This window comes from Canis lupus, chromosome 2, assembly GCF_011100685.1.
Source record: "Canis lupus familiaris isolate Mischka breed German Shepherd chromosome 2, alternate assembly UU_Cfam_GSD_1.0, whole genome shotgun sequence".
Taxonomy (NCBI): Eukaryota; Metazoa; Chordata; class Mammalia; order Carnivora; family Canidae; genus Canis; species Canis lupus.
The window spans coordinates 79,306,639-79,320,171 of record NC_049223.1 but is presented as its reverse complement, the minus strand read 5'-3'; the positions used below and the strand labels follow the sequence as shown (position 1 = coordinate 79,320,171).

Below are 13,533 nucleotides of genomic sequence, written 5' to 3'. Positions count from 1 at the left end.
CTGTAGCTCAGTAGGAAACGTGGAGGCTTGGGGGGTGGGGTGGGGGGCTCAAATCCCAGCTCCACTGCACAGGGCATTGGGAAGTTAGCATCTCTGAGCCTCTGTTTATCCATCGCCGAACTAAAGAGCCATTAAACTAGGTGTTGCTAACCTCCTAGGAAGGGTGTTCTCTGAATTCAGCACGCTGACAGGCCGAAGCCTTAGCATCGAGCCCGGCACGAAATAGGGGCCAAACAGACATCGGTCCTCTTGCCAACCACCCCCCCTCCATTGCCAGGATAATACAATTCGTATGAGAAACCTGTTACTTGAAGGAAAAAGAGAGTTAAAGGGAAGGTCAGCTACAGCACCCCCGCCCCGGCCCGTATCCATTTAGCTTCCTGTTTTTGTCAATAAAGCTTTATTGATGCACAGCCATGCCCATTTATTTACATATTTATGGCAGCTCTGGGGGGTACAACACCAGAGCTGAGGGATTTCTAAACAGATCTCATGGCCCATGAGGCAAATAATATTTGCTGTCTGGCCCTGACAGAAAAAAAATCACCAAACCCTGTTCTAAAACCTTCCCAGGAATGTCAGTTCTCTGCGTGGTTTGGGTTCATCACTGTTCACCTCTGTTAGGGAGCGTGGTTGAGAGCCAACTGCATGTTAGTGTCGTCATTTATTTATGGGGAAGATCCCTTTCCGTCTCTCTGCCTCGATTTTTCCCATCCGTGAAACGGGGATGACACCAGCTTCTATCTCATGGGGCTGTTGAGGATGGTACGAGCGGACGAGCATAAAGCACTTAGGCCAGGTCCGGGGCAGAGCTGAGGGCCAGGGAACAGGAGCTGCTGAGCGCAGAGCTCCTAACGGCGATGCTCCAAGTCCTCTCGGGCCCCGTGTTATGGGGCAGGGGTGACGCAGCCTGCCGAGCAGAATGTTGACCCGCTGGAACCTAGTTAGCCTCTTTGGGGTTCAAAGCCGCGGCTTCCATGTCGTTGGTACTGAGGACAAACTGGCTGAGCCAACCTTCCAGAGTCTGGAGACAGACAGGACAGGAACTCAGAGCTGGGTGACCACGACCGTGGCCGTGGGGATGTGGTCCAGGCCTGGCCTCACGGTACGAAACAGGTTGGAGGAGCAGCACTTGGAAATCTGAAGCGGGATGCCGAGATCGTGTGGGCCCGCCTTCTCGCTCCATGGATGGGGGCCCGGGACACATTGGCCGAACCAGAGCCGAGAGTGCCGGCACCTGGCTCGCTGACTACGGTTCCTCGCAGCCCATTGACTCAGCGTGGGCTGAGGTTCCTCCCCCACAGAGGGGCAGTTTTGTCACAGGGCAGAGGAGAGGCAAGCAAATAAGGGGCCCCCGGCTTCTGGAGCGTGGCTCAGCGATGGGATAAAGAGTGAGGATGCCCCATGCACTGTTTGGGCCCAGAACAAGCCTCAGGGAGGGAGAGCGGAGGAAAGAACCCAGTCCTTGCTGTGAGCGGCCAGTAGCCCGACCTTCTCCCTGCCGGAGCTGGACCCTCACCTCTCCTCCCTGAGGCCCTGGGGAGGCTTCCTCCCCACGCTCCAGGCGGGGAGGTTATGAGGACATGATGGATTGGGCCAACTCCGGAGACTTGCCCAGAGGTTCCCACCAAAGGTGCGAAGACAGATGGAGGGTCTGACAGGGGCAGAGGGGACCAGGAGGTGAACAGCTGCTGGCAGGGAGAGGGGGCTGCGCGCGGGGCGGACCGGAGGGCAGGCTGGGTGTGCTTCTGTCCATGTGAACTGCCGGGGTTAAGCTTCTGACGCTTCCCCGAGGAAGGAGGCAGCAAGGGGGCGTTTCTGGGTCTGTACAAAAGTTCCTGCTGCTTGTGAGTCCTGGGATGCTCTGTCCTCCCTCGGAGCAGCTGCACTGCACATCTTCGGCACGTCTCTGTGGGCTCGGGAGGGGTGGGGAGAGGCCTTCTCCACCAGGACAGATCCTCTTCCTAGGGCCTGTCCCCCCGACAGCAGGGAGGTTCTCCAGAGCCCACCTGGGCAAGAGGGATGGGGTGGGCTCTGTCTGGGATGGGGCTTCCACCTGGCCTGTGGGGCTGGCACGTATCCCCTCACCCGGGACTGCTGGTCCCCACCCCTGCCACCCTTGGCCTTGGCCTTGGCCCTTGTTCTTACAAAAGCCCAGGAGGATTCTGTTGGGGGCTGAAGTTGGGGCTCTGCTGAGCACCTGCTCATCACACTGGCCAGTTTGCTGCTGCCTGGAGAAGTGCCCCTTCCCAGGGCCTGACCCAGGTCCTGGTCTCAGACCCAGCCTGGGAAGTGGGAGCTGTCAAGCCTCAGAGACTCCACGGAGAGAATGCCCAGCAGAATCCCACGGAAAAGCCATTTATTCAGCTCTGCCCTGGACCCTGGCTCTGGCATAACAGTTATGTATGGAGTGCCTGCTGTGTGCCAGGCACTGGGCTAGGCACAGTGAACGCAAGGGATGAAGCCCCTGCCCTAGCGGAGCTGGCGTGGAGCAGGACAGACAGGCAATACACGAAAAACCAGCAAGTTCGTGCAACGTGTCTAATACCGCTTTGACAAGGACAGCTAGACTTTCGAGCCCCCGTGACTCGGACCCTGTTCCGAGGGTTTCCTGTACACTCACTACTTGGGCAGCAAAAGCCAGGATTCGGCTCCCCCCTTGCTAGAGCCTGAGATCGTAACTGGCACTGCCCTCCTGCCTCAGGATCGTGCACGCTCCCCCTCTTTTTGGGAGGCTGGCTGGCAGCGAGAAGAAATCCTCTCCCCTCTGGCTTGGCGGAGGGGGAAGCTCATTCAACCCATGTCTTGGATGAGAAGACCGAGGCCAGGACCTCAGGCTAGTGGGCAACGGGCAGAGTTGAGTCCCACGCGCAGAGGCCTTCTGAGAGGTTCAGACACCGAGGAGGCTTGGTTTCCTCGTAGCCCAGCCCTGCAACCACCTGCAAAGCCCGCGATCCGGGACTAGGCTCTCAGCACGCGGACGTCCCCAGCTTTGTGTACGGGGTCCTCCTGAAGAGCTGCAAGGAAACCAGTGCAGTTGACCCTTGGACAACGGGGGGATGAGGGGTGTCGACTCCCCCCCCCACTGTTGAAAATCCATGTATAATTTTTGACCCCCACGAAAAAACTTCACAAATAACCTGCTGTTGCCCTGAAGCCTTACTGAGGAGACACACAGCGCACTGACACCTATTTTGTAGGTTCTTTTTTTTTTTTAAGATTTATTTATTTATTCATGAGAGACACAGAGAGGCAGAGACACAGGCAGAGGGAGAAGCAGGCTCCCTCAGGGAGCCCGATGCGGGACTCGATCCCAGGACTCCAGGATCATGCCCTGGGCCAGAGGCAGACGCTCAACCCCTGAGCCACCCAGGCGTCCCTAGTTTATAGGCTCTGTTCCTTTTATCCTGTCTTCTTACACGGAAGCAAACTAGAGAAAATGTTACCAAGAGAAGCAAAAGGAAGAGAAAATACATTTCCCGCGCCATCCCGTATTTGTTCATTAGAGCGCCCGGCACCGGGTGGGGTGGGCCCTCCCTCCCTAGCTATGTGTCATGTGAGAGCCAGGATCCAGGGCAGAGTATATTAAATGGATCCATGAAGTCCAAACCCAAGTTGTTCGAGGGTCGGTTACTGCCCTCGAGATGTTGGAAACCAGGATCCGCAGACCCCCTAGGCTGAGGTCCTTGGAAACCACTTCTAGAAGACAGCTCAGGACAGCTTAGGGCAACAGGAAGCTTCTGTGGCCCGAATGGCAGTGAGTAACGTGATGCTGGCACACCGGTAGGGTAGTGGGCTACAGAGGGGACACCTATGCACAGGTCCCTTGGGATGCCTGCCCTTAGGCATTGCCCAGTCTGATGGGGGAGACACAGCTCCTGCCCTGAGGGACCCCTGGTCCGAGAGAAGAAGGACTCCGTGCACTCCCATCCTCGGGAGCTCACAGTCAGAAGCGGAAAAAACTGTCCTTAGATGCCCTGGGGTGACCATAGCAGCCAGTGCTGTGCTGGAGAGCTCCCAGTTTGAGGGGAGACAGGCTCAGAAAGTCACTCACAGCTGCTCACCCTCCAAAGTCCCAGCAAAGACCCAGGAGAGGAGGGTGGTTGTGTCGTTTCGGGCAGGGTGCCCTGTGCCAGGGCTTCTTCAGGGTCCTCATGGGTATGGGGGGGCGGGGTGGGCAGCCCTTGGCCTGAGCTTCCTTCTTCCCCCAGGCCTTTTAGAGGCAGATTCTCTCAGAGTTGGAAGTGGAAACTGAGGCCCAGATGGGTGGCGGGGGGCGGGGGGAGAGAATACGGCCCTAAATCATAGTCGGGTTAGCGGCAGGGCCGGGACCAGGCCCCAGAGCCCCAAACCCCCAGCCAAGGGCTCCTGCCACTGCCTCTCAGAAAGGGGGTGTTCCTTTCTCACCACCTCCGCTCCTGTCACTCCTTTGTAACGTCCCATGTTCATCGCGTCCCGTGCTCCTGTCTGGGAGGAACCTGGAAGAGGGATCGTGACTATTTCCCCCCACGCTGAACTAACGAAGGGTCCTCCCTAAGTGTGGGGCGACTCACACGGCCGCGAACACAGTGAAACAAGCCTCTTTGTCCTTTTGGGCTCCTTGACGCTTTTTCCTCCTTTCCCTTTTCTGCCCGCACTACGGTGACAGTTAATGTGGAATAGATGCTTCTGGCAGGCGGGCCTGGGCGGAGCTACGTGCTGTAGCCACTTTCACTCCCGGAGGCTTGGTCATATATTGTGACCTTCACTTTACAGATGAGACCGACTTGTCCAGGCTCATCCATCCATCCATCCATGTGCCTACCCTGTGCCAGGCTCGGTGGTAGGTTCTGGAAAGTGGCAGAGCCAGGATTAGAAGGGTCTGCCTCCAGAGCCCGCTGTGCTCGCTGCTCCATCATATCTGCCCCCTGCCCCCCCCCCCCCCCCCCCCCGGTGGGTCCTGTGCTCCTTGCTGGTGACGCTCAGGTCTGCAGCCACGGGGCATAGGCAGGGTCAGGATCCGAATCATCACATGCTCAGCTTTCCCTTCTTCCTAAAACGGGCAGGAGTAAAGCTCGAGGCTTTATTTCAATTTCTTTACGAGCGGGGTGTCCCGATCGCTTCGCCACAGCAGATTGCCCCCCCGGCATCCTTGGAGGGCCCCGGGGGAGCCAAGCCAGCAAGGGGAGACCCTCCACCAGCTGAATACCTCCAGGGCGCCGCATCCCATGGGAGCACGTGGGCTCTACGAAGTCCCTCAAGCTCCGCAGACCCCCTCGGCCTGGGGATGCGGGCTCAGAGAGGGTCAGTAACCTGCTGCGGGCCACGGAGAGGCTGAGCGGCAGAGGCAGGACTCTAACACGGCCCCGCGCTGACCCTCAGCGGGATGCGTCCGCTGGCTCTGGGGACCCGAGCTGTGCCCCTCATGCGGTGGGCCCTGGAAGCTGCCTGTGTTTCTCTCCCCTCTCACTTCCTCTTGTGTTTTTTTTTTTTTCTCTTTATTGGCGACACTGCGTTTATAATAAGCATTTAAAATGAGTCTTGCTGGACCAGGGACGAGGAAGGAGGAGGGAGTGGGAGATTTGTAGGCAGGAAGACGGGGAGGGGGATGGTGGGGTGTTAAATAGCCCAGAATTTTTAAAAAACTGATGCAAATCACTGGTAGGAGAGAAAATTATGTGCAATTACGTCCCGATATTGGAAGGTTTTGCCTAGCCCAGGCAACAAGATCTCATTAACAAGCAGAAAATAAGATTGAAATGGTGTGTAAAAGAGCTGAAAAATGAATTTGAATGCTGCGTTTGTCCACAATTACCCCCTCCTTCACACGTATTTTATTGCAATTTTTTTATTATTCTTAATCTCTCCATTCCTCAAAGCAGATTGGGGACATCCTGGCATTACCGGGGCATCGGGAGGAGGTGTGGAGGATTTCCTGCTCCCCTGAAAGGAGACCCTTCTCTCGCACATTTTCCAAGGTTGGGTTTTGGAGGGATCAGAATTCATTTCTCCGGCTTAGTGGGTTGTAGGAACACGGGGCTTTAACCCCAGCCCCCAGCCGAGTGAGCAAGACTCTGCGCCCCGCCCAGCCCTTCCTTCTCCTCCCTTCTGGGCGCCGCTTCTGCCTCCGGCTTCCTTCCCCCGTCCTTCTCAGGATCCCTTCCAGGCTTGCTCTCTCCCCGGGGGTCTCTCCTGCAGCCCCCCACCCCCAAGCAGGAGGAAAGCGGGGAGGGCAAGAGAAACTACACGGCCGGCCCATCGCCAACAAGCAGCTCCGGGGTGGAGCTCTGGTTCTCCCGTTTCCTGAGTTGCTGTGTGGCTCTGGGGCAGCTTGCTTAACCTCTCTGGGCCTCATCTTTGTCATCTGAAAAACGGGAGTGATAGTCCCTACGTCTCAGGGGGTGCTGTGAGGACAAAGGGAGAATTTGACTAAAGTGCCTGGTCCATAGTAGATGCTTAATAAACGCTTATCCTTACCCCATCCCCCCAACCCCACATCTGGGCCCTGGCCTCCAACTCTACCTGACTCCCTTCCCGTCTCTTCCATCGCTTCCCTCCTCCCTCTCCTACCCTCCCTTCCATTCGTTGGAAAATGTCTGAGCTGGTTTCTAGTCCAGGACAGTGCAGTATGTCCCCCTGACCCCAGTCCTGGGAAGAGAGGATGCTGGGTGCAGGGAGCCCCCTTTTCTGCAGAAAAGACAGGAAAGGCTGTCTCCGCTCTCCCCTCCCTCGGGCCCCCGGGGAAGATGAGCAAGGGTGGAAGGAGTGACTGGCTCAGATTGGACGGACGTGGCTCTGAGCCCGAGTGGTTTTCCCCAGGATCAGGGAAGAGCTGACTCACCCCACCCACCCACATACCCACTTCTCACCATGAACGATGGTGACGGCGTGGGGTCAGGGCTCAGGGGTGAGAAGGGCCAGAGTCTTTGGCCACATTCTCTTGGCCTGGAAGCCAAATGCCATTTGGCAGCATCTGGCCTCCCCAACTGGTTTTCACCATACCCAGTTTCTCCCAGAGACCCCTGTGCCACAAGCCTCTCCTTGGAGCCCCGATGGTGTCCACTCGGCTCATCAGGCGACCTCACACCCCAAGTGCCCTTTCCCCTTGACTCCCAGCCAGAACGGCCCTGGAACAGGGATGAGCCATAAAGCTCAGAGAACCGGCCGTGGGGCCCTGGGCATCATTGAGCCCTGCCAGCCCCCGGAGGGACAGACCCTGCCAAGATCCTGCTCTCACATCCAGCTCTGCCTTTGTCCATGTTAACCTACCTCAGTGGGAAAAGCTGAGTTATTTCCCCCCTGGCAGCTCCTCGCCAAACAAAACCACCTGCTCACGTCAATCAGAGGCTCAGCTCCAGTCCACAGGGAGAGGCCTGGACAGAGCCTCATCTCCTGTGAAAACAGACCCCTGTTTATTTCTCTGCCTTTCGCGCCCCTTTTTCCTGGGTGGAGGGGATGGGGGCAGGGGAGGCGAGCTAGGATCAGGAACTTTCTAGACTGTGGTTGAGGGAGGCAGGTCATCCCTATGGAACTGCCAAGAACTTGGGGGGGTGTAGTGCTTCTGTAATAAGCAATGAACTGCCCCCCCCCCAGGGTGACTGTAGGGTCTTTTTTTTTTTTAAATCATCGAGGGCGATGTAGGAGGGTAACCCTGGCCCTTTCTTAGAGGACCAGGTGGGATTCTGGAAAGATAGCATCTTAGGTCCATGTCTCTGAGTCTGGACACGAGATGTGCATCGGGGGCCACTCTCAGAGCTGCTATGGGCCTCTTTTTTGCCCACCATGGGAACATGCACAGCAACCTGGGCTTTACACCTTGAGAAGGTATGGGTGCAAGCCTCCCACGGGCAGAGTGAGGCCTGGCACTACCAAGTGGCGAAGGGGAGCCTGGATGCTCCCATGGACCGACCTGATGGCAGGGACCACGCTCTTCAGTAGGGCCTCAGGCGAGGCAGCAGTGTCCAGTGCCTGGTGATTCATTTTGGTGTCAGAACTCGGCGTCTGGCACGTAGTAGGCCTCCAGCCGCCGCTGGTGAGCCCCCAGCCGTGTGCACCCTGATTACACGCAGCTGCGCTTTCTTTCCAAAAGGCTTTTGAGGCAGCTGATCCTTTCGGTTGGTACTTGGATGTCATTACCTACGACTCCCTTCAAGTTTGTTTCCCTAGCTCCTGTGATTAACGCAGCATACAGGGAGGCTCAAAAAAGACATGTCCACGGCTGTCTCTCTCTAACCAAGTCCATTTCAGGGGAGACAGTACCCCTCGGGGAAGGGGTAAGAGCTGGTGCTGACCGGACAGCAGCAAATCCTGCCGCGAGTCCTAACCCAGTGTCTGATGCAGATGCAGCGTGGGTAAGGGGAAGGATCATACAGCCCGGGGTTCAGATACCAGGTTCTCTACTTGCTTGCTGTGTGACCACAGGCAAGTTACACGAGCTCTCTGAGCCTCGGTTTCCTCAGCTAGAAGATGGGGCCGCTACTACTCACCTTGCAGGGAGGGATCAGAATTCATTTCTCCGGCTTAGTGGGTTGTAGGAACACGGGGCCGTGTGTATGCGCAATAATGAGACCTTGCTCGTGGGAAACACCTAGCCCCATGCCGGGCATATAGTAAGAGCTTAGTAAGTGACAGCTTTCTCCTCTCTGCTCCTCCCTGCCCTCCTTAGAAACTGAATGAGAGATGTCCATCCTCTGCGTTGGCCATTTCCTTTCTGGGACTGGAGGTCTGGCTTAGCCAATTGGGAATTCAGGAGATCCGAGCTCCCTGCGGGCTCTGCTTCTCACCCACTGTGTGACCTTGGTAGATGCCTCCCCTCTGGGCCTCAGTATCCCTATCTGTGCCACGAAAGACATGGACCACTTGTTAGTAAGGAACCGTCCTGCTCAGAGTCTGTGATTTCTGTGGATTCTTTGTACGGGCATGTGAGTCCCAGCCTCTAGATCTGAGGGCAGGGGCTGGCCCTCCTCTATGTCCTGCACCTCCTCCTCATCCTCGTGGGGCCCCAGCCTGGGCCTTCTGGGCTTCCCAGCAGGCCAGGGCTTTAGCCTCCCAGAGCAGCCTGGTTCGGTGGGAAAGAATGCAGATAGCGGATTTGTCCTTCTTTCTGATTAGCACGGGGGCTTGGAATGAGATAGTCCCGGCAGAGAGAGGGGAAGAAAATGAGGGAGATTAGCAATTAATACAGTGGGCAGACGTGCCGAGCAGCTCAGGCCAGTCCCTGGGGTCCCCAGCGGGAGGGAGGCCGCCGGTATGGCCAGCGACGGGACCTGGGAGGCCGGATAGCACCCCAACCAGGACAGGCAGGGTGACTTTGAGGGTCCCCCGCTCTCCCCTGCCCCTGGGATGTCTTGCCCGCTGCTCCCTCTGCCGGGACTCCTTCTCCAGCACCTCGTCTTCTCAAAACCACTCCTGCTTATTCCTTAAGACTTGGCCACCTTCCGGGATGCCTTTGCTCACGCATGGTGGGTTAGTTGTGCTTTCTCTGGGCATTTATCACATTTGATCGGTGTATTAGAAGTGCTTGTGTTACTAGACAAATACTACATAAAATATAATTGCTCTCTTTTTCGGAGCACTTAACCACAGGCCAGATGCCATGCTAAGCCCGTCATGTGAACCAGCTCATTTAATCTTTGCACCGTCTCCTTTGGGAGGGGAGGGCTTCACAAATGGGGGGGGACAGAGGGACCAAGCAGTTTAAATCGTTTGCCTGAGATAAATCACTAACATGTGGCAGGCCCCGGACTTGAACCCAGCCTGCCTGGCCCCAGAGACCATGCTCTCACCCAGCCCGTGGCATGAAGAGTGGCCTGTTTTCCCCTTGCTGGTGAGATTTTGACGGCCCTCAATGTGACTCTTTGATCTCAGCTAATCCCAGTGCCCTAAGAGGCCAGAGAGAGGGGGTGTCAGGACGTGGGCTCTGGGGTCCCTGCACCTGGTCCCAATCTCTAGCACCGTCACTTCCTATCTGTGTGATTCCAAAGAGGTTCTGCTCTGCCTCAGCTTCCCCCGCCGTCAAGTGGAGCTAGCAAGGGTTCCCATCTCACAGAGTGGTCTGAGGAATGAGCGCGTTGAGATACGTAAAGCATGTTGGCATCTGGCACACTTCGGGGTAGCTATTTGCAGATGGGAGCTCCAAGGCCACGTGGTGAGTTGAGGCAGGGCCAGGTCTCAGATCTCCTGTTGCAGAATTAATGATCCCCCCCACCCTTGCATTCCCCTCCTCCCTCCTGGCCCTCTCCCCAGCTGTGAACTTTTCTCCAGCACCTTTGGGAATGGGGACAGGTGCTCTGAGCCACCCCAGGGAGTTGGGCTGCAGGATACTGGCTGATGGGGGAGGAAACAAGTGGAGGACGTTCCTCCCCTGGGGCTCCTGGGAGCATCTGAGATCTTGACCAGCGTCCCCCAAGCACTGCGGGTGACCTTTGGAAGGTCAGGCCTCAGTGCCACCCCCATTCCTATGCAGCCCGGGCCAGTCACTTCCACTCGGCACCTGTTACCTTGTGAGTGATGAAGCCCAGCGCTTTCTTTAGAGGGAGGACAGACTCCCTGGCACCCCAGCCCAGCCAGCCAAGCCCCCCACTTCCCTCATCCTCCAGCCAGTCTTGTCTCCGTGTCTTGCTACTCAGCCCAGAACTTTCCCTTGGTCCCAGCTGATGGGAAATTAACCTGGGATGTCTTCTGGGCACCTCCCTCAGCTTCCTAATTCTCTGCCTTCCTGTGCTCCTCCCTCCGCACCCCATGTCTCCCCACCCCTTATCTGTCACCCCACAGGTACCAAGGCTGTTCTCAGACCCCTTTCCTTCCTTCTCTCTGCAAATCCAACCCTGCGCCCCATTCCCTTCCCCTAATCTCTCATCCTTCTCCACTCTTCCTCTCATTTCCGGATGTCTCGCCCCCTCTCTGACCAGGGGCTCCGGGCCGGGTGGGGGGCTGGGCGCGGTTCCGGGGCTTGGGGTGGGGGTGGGGGTGGGGGAGTGGTGGGGGGATCGCTGGCCGATCCTGCGCGGGGCCCTCCCCGCTCCGCTGCCACCGCCGCCGCTGACGCCGCTGCCGCGCCTTTGATCCATGGCCCGAGGCCGCCTGACAGTGGAAAATGCGGGGAGACAAAACCACTCAGTCAAAGTGATTCCCAACAACTGTCTCCCCGAGATAAGGACGCTTGGGCTCGGCGGCCTGCTTAATTCCCGCTGCCCGGGACCAGGACGGGGAGCAGCGCGAGCCTGGTCGCCCCCCGAACGCAGCCGCCCGCCCGGCCCCGACCCGACAGTCCAGGTGAACACGGAGGCGAGGCGGTGACTCAGGGGCACAAGGTGGGGACACAGAGGCCCAGGCAGGACCTCCCTTCCTCGGAGGGGCCAGGGCTCCTCCCCCACTCCCCTTGCATCCATTCTGTCCATCCCGTCCCCTTCCACCAATGCCCTTGCCCGTCCCTCCGCCTAGGACTCGCTCACCCACCCTCTCTTGGCCCAGCCAAGCCCATCCATCTCTCTGGTCTCCGCCCAGAAGGCCACTTTCTCCAAGAAGCCTTCCTGACCGGCTGGGTGGCCACACCCCCTCCCAGCATAGCAGTTTGGGCTCTGAATTCTAACTTTCTGAATATTGCTCTCACCCCCTAAAGCCAGGACCAGGTTATGCTGTGGCCTGTAGTCTCTGCCACCAAACCTAGCCCATAGTAGGGATCCAATATGGACACGTTTGGACACCGCGAGCATCCCTTCCCTGCGTTCAGGGACCTTCCTCCCAGGTAGTTCTGCAAGAGGCAAGCAAGCAAACCAGGAGCCAAAAGCCTCCAGAGAAGAGGGGGTGCCCCTGACAAGGAGAGGGATGGGGTGTGAGGGTATCAGTGACGACCCCCCAGCCCAGAACCCTCCTCCAAGGGAAACCCCTTTCTCAGGGCTGGCCTGGCTGAGCTGGACCGACCACCTGCTCCAGCCGTGCTTTCCAACCACGTTCCCTGGCAAGTTGCAGTCCGACTTGGGAGCTCAGGGGGTCGGATTTTGTACAGTAGGCCCAAAGGGAACCTCTGCCGTCCCACCGGAAACCTCCACAGAGCTGTCTCCTGGGGGCGGAGAGAGCCAGCACATTCCTGTTGGTGGCAGGGGGGTGGTCGTGGGGAGACAGAACTCAGCTCAGGACGTCCACATCCAGGCTGGCATGGAAGGGGTGGTCTTGTGAAGCACGGAGCACCCCGCTTCTGGGGGGGCAGCAGCAGAATCCGGGTTTGCCGGGACTGTTGGAGAGCCGGTTCTCTCCGCGGTGCAGGCGATTTGGTAGAGACCGTGATTCCTAAGCCTGTGCATCTGAATGATCTGGAATGCCTGTTAAAAATCTAACTCGCAGGCTCCACCCTGACTGGCTGATGCTGTGGGTCTGCAGGGGCACCAGGAGAATCCATATTTTAAAGAAGACCCCGTCCGAGGCAGCCTGGATTATCAAAGCACTGGATTAGCGAGCTTTCACCTCGTCAGCCTCACAAGAGCCCCCTGACCTCCCCTTTCTTTGGGAAGGGATCTCAGGGCCTGTTTTTTTTTTTTTTTTTTTTTTTTAATTATTTTTTGGGTAGGGTCTGTTTGACCTGAACTGAGATCCCTTCTCCAGCAATGTTCCAGGCAGGAGGCATCCTAGAAAGAGTTAACCCAGCGTCTCCTTTTACTAGGAAGGACACCCGCAATGGCACACTTTTCACTGCCTAGAAGGGCTCAGGGATTAACAGCGCTTTTCCCAGGGCACGAGCGGGTGTGGCGGTGGCCGGATGGACGGCCTCTACCTTCATCTCTGCCTCTGCTCCCACGGCAGGGGCAATGCCCGCTTTGACACAGAGCCCTGGGACCTCTTCTCAAGCATCGAGCACCAGAAAAAGAGACCCGGGTGGGATGCGTGAGGAAGACCCACCCCTGCCCAGCTCCGTCCCTCCATCCTGCTGGCCTCTTGGGGACCAGCAGAGCGTGAGGGCTCAGCACGCACGCGACCCTCTCTCCAGACAGTGGGTCTGACCTCCGGGCTCGGAGGATTAAGGTCCTGGAAGGGCCCCTGTCAAGTGTCTTAGACAAAGGGGCACATCCAGGCTGAAATTGAGAAGTGATGCCCCGAGCCTCCCTCAGGGCCTGCCTTCCCTTCCCCACCGCAGATTATGCTCCTCCCTGAGCTCCCCTAACCCCCCTGTCCTTCCTGACCGCCCCCCCCCGGTGCCGACCTGGACCCCAGCTGATCCCACACTCCCTCTCAAGGGAGGAAGCAGCTGTCCCAACTGGGGTCCTGCCCTGCTTTGGCCCCAGAAGGAGCAGGACCAGGGTTGCGCTTTCAGCAGCACAGATAACTGTCCGTAAGCGTGGCAATGACGTCGTCCATTTGTTTAGAGCCTGGGGTTCCACGAGGCACTTTTGCCCTGTTCCATGATTTGATCTTCGCCGAGTCCTGAGGGTGTGGAATCGCCATGGCCGTCTTGCAAACTCAGAAAGGCAAAGCTCAAGAGCAGCGGCAGGGGATGGTGTTGGCATCCAACCGAAACCCAGGTCTGCCGGGCGGCAGGGATTAAACTGTCCTCTGTGCCGG

General features: G+C 57.8%; 1 protein-coding gene across 1 annotated transcript in view; it reads left to right on the top strand.

Moving 5' to 3' along the window:
• The window catches only part of PAX7 (paired box 7), a 100,757-nt gene that overhangs the window by 61,574 nt on the left and 25,650 nt on the right, over nt 1–13,533 (top strand). The window lies entirely within an intron of this gene.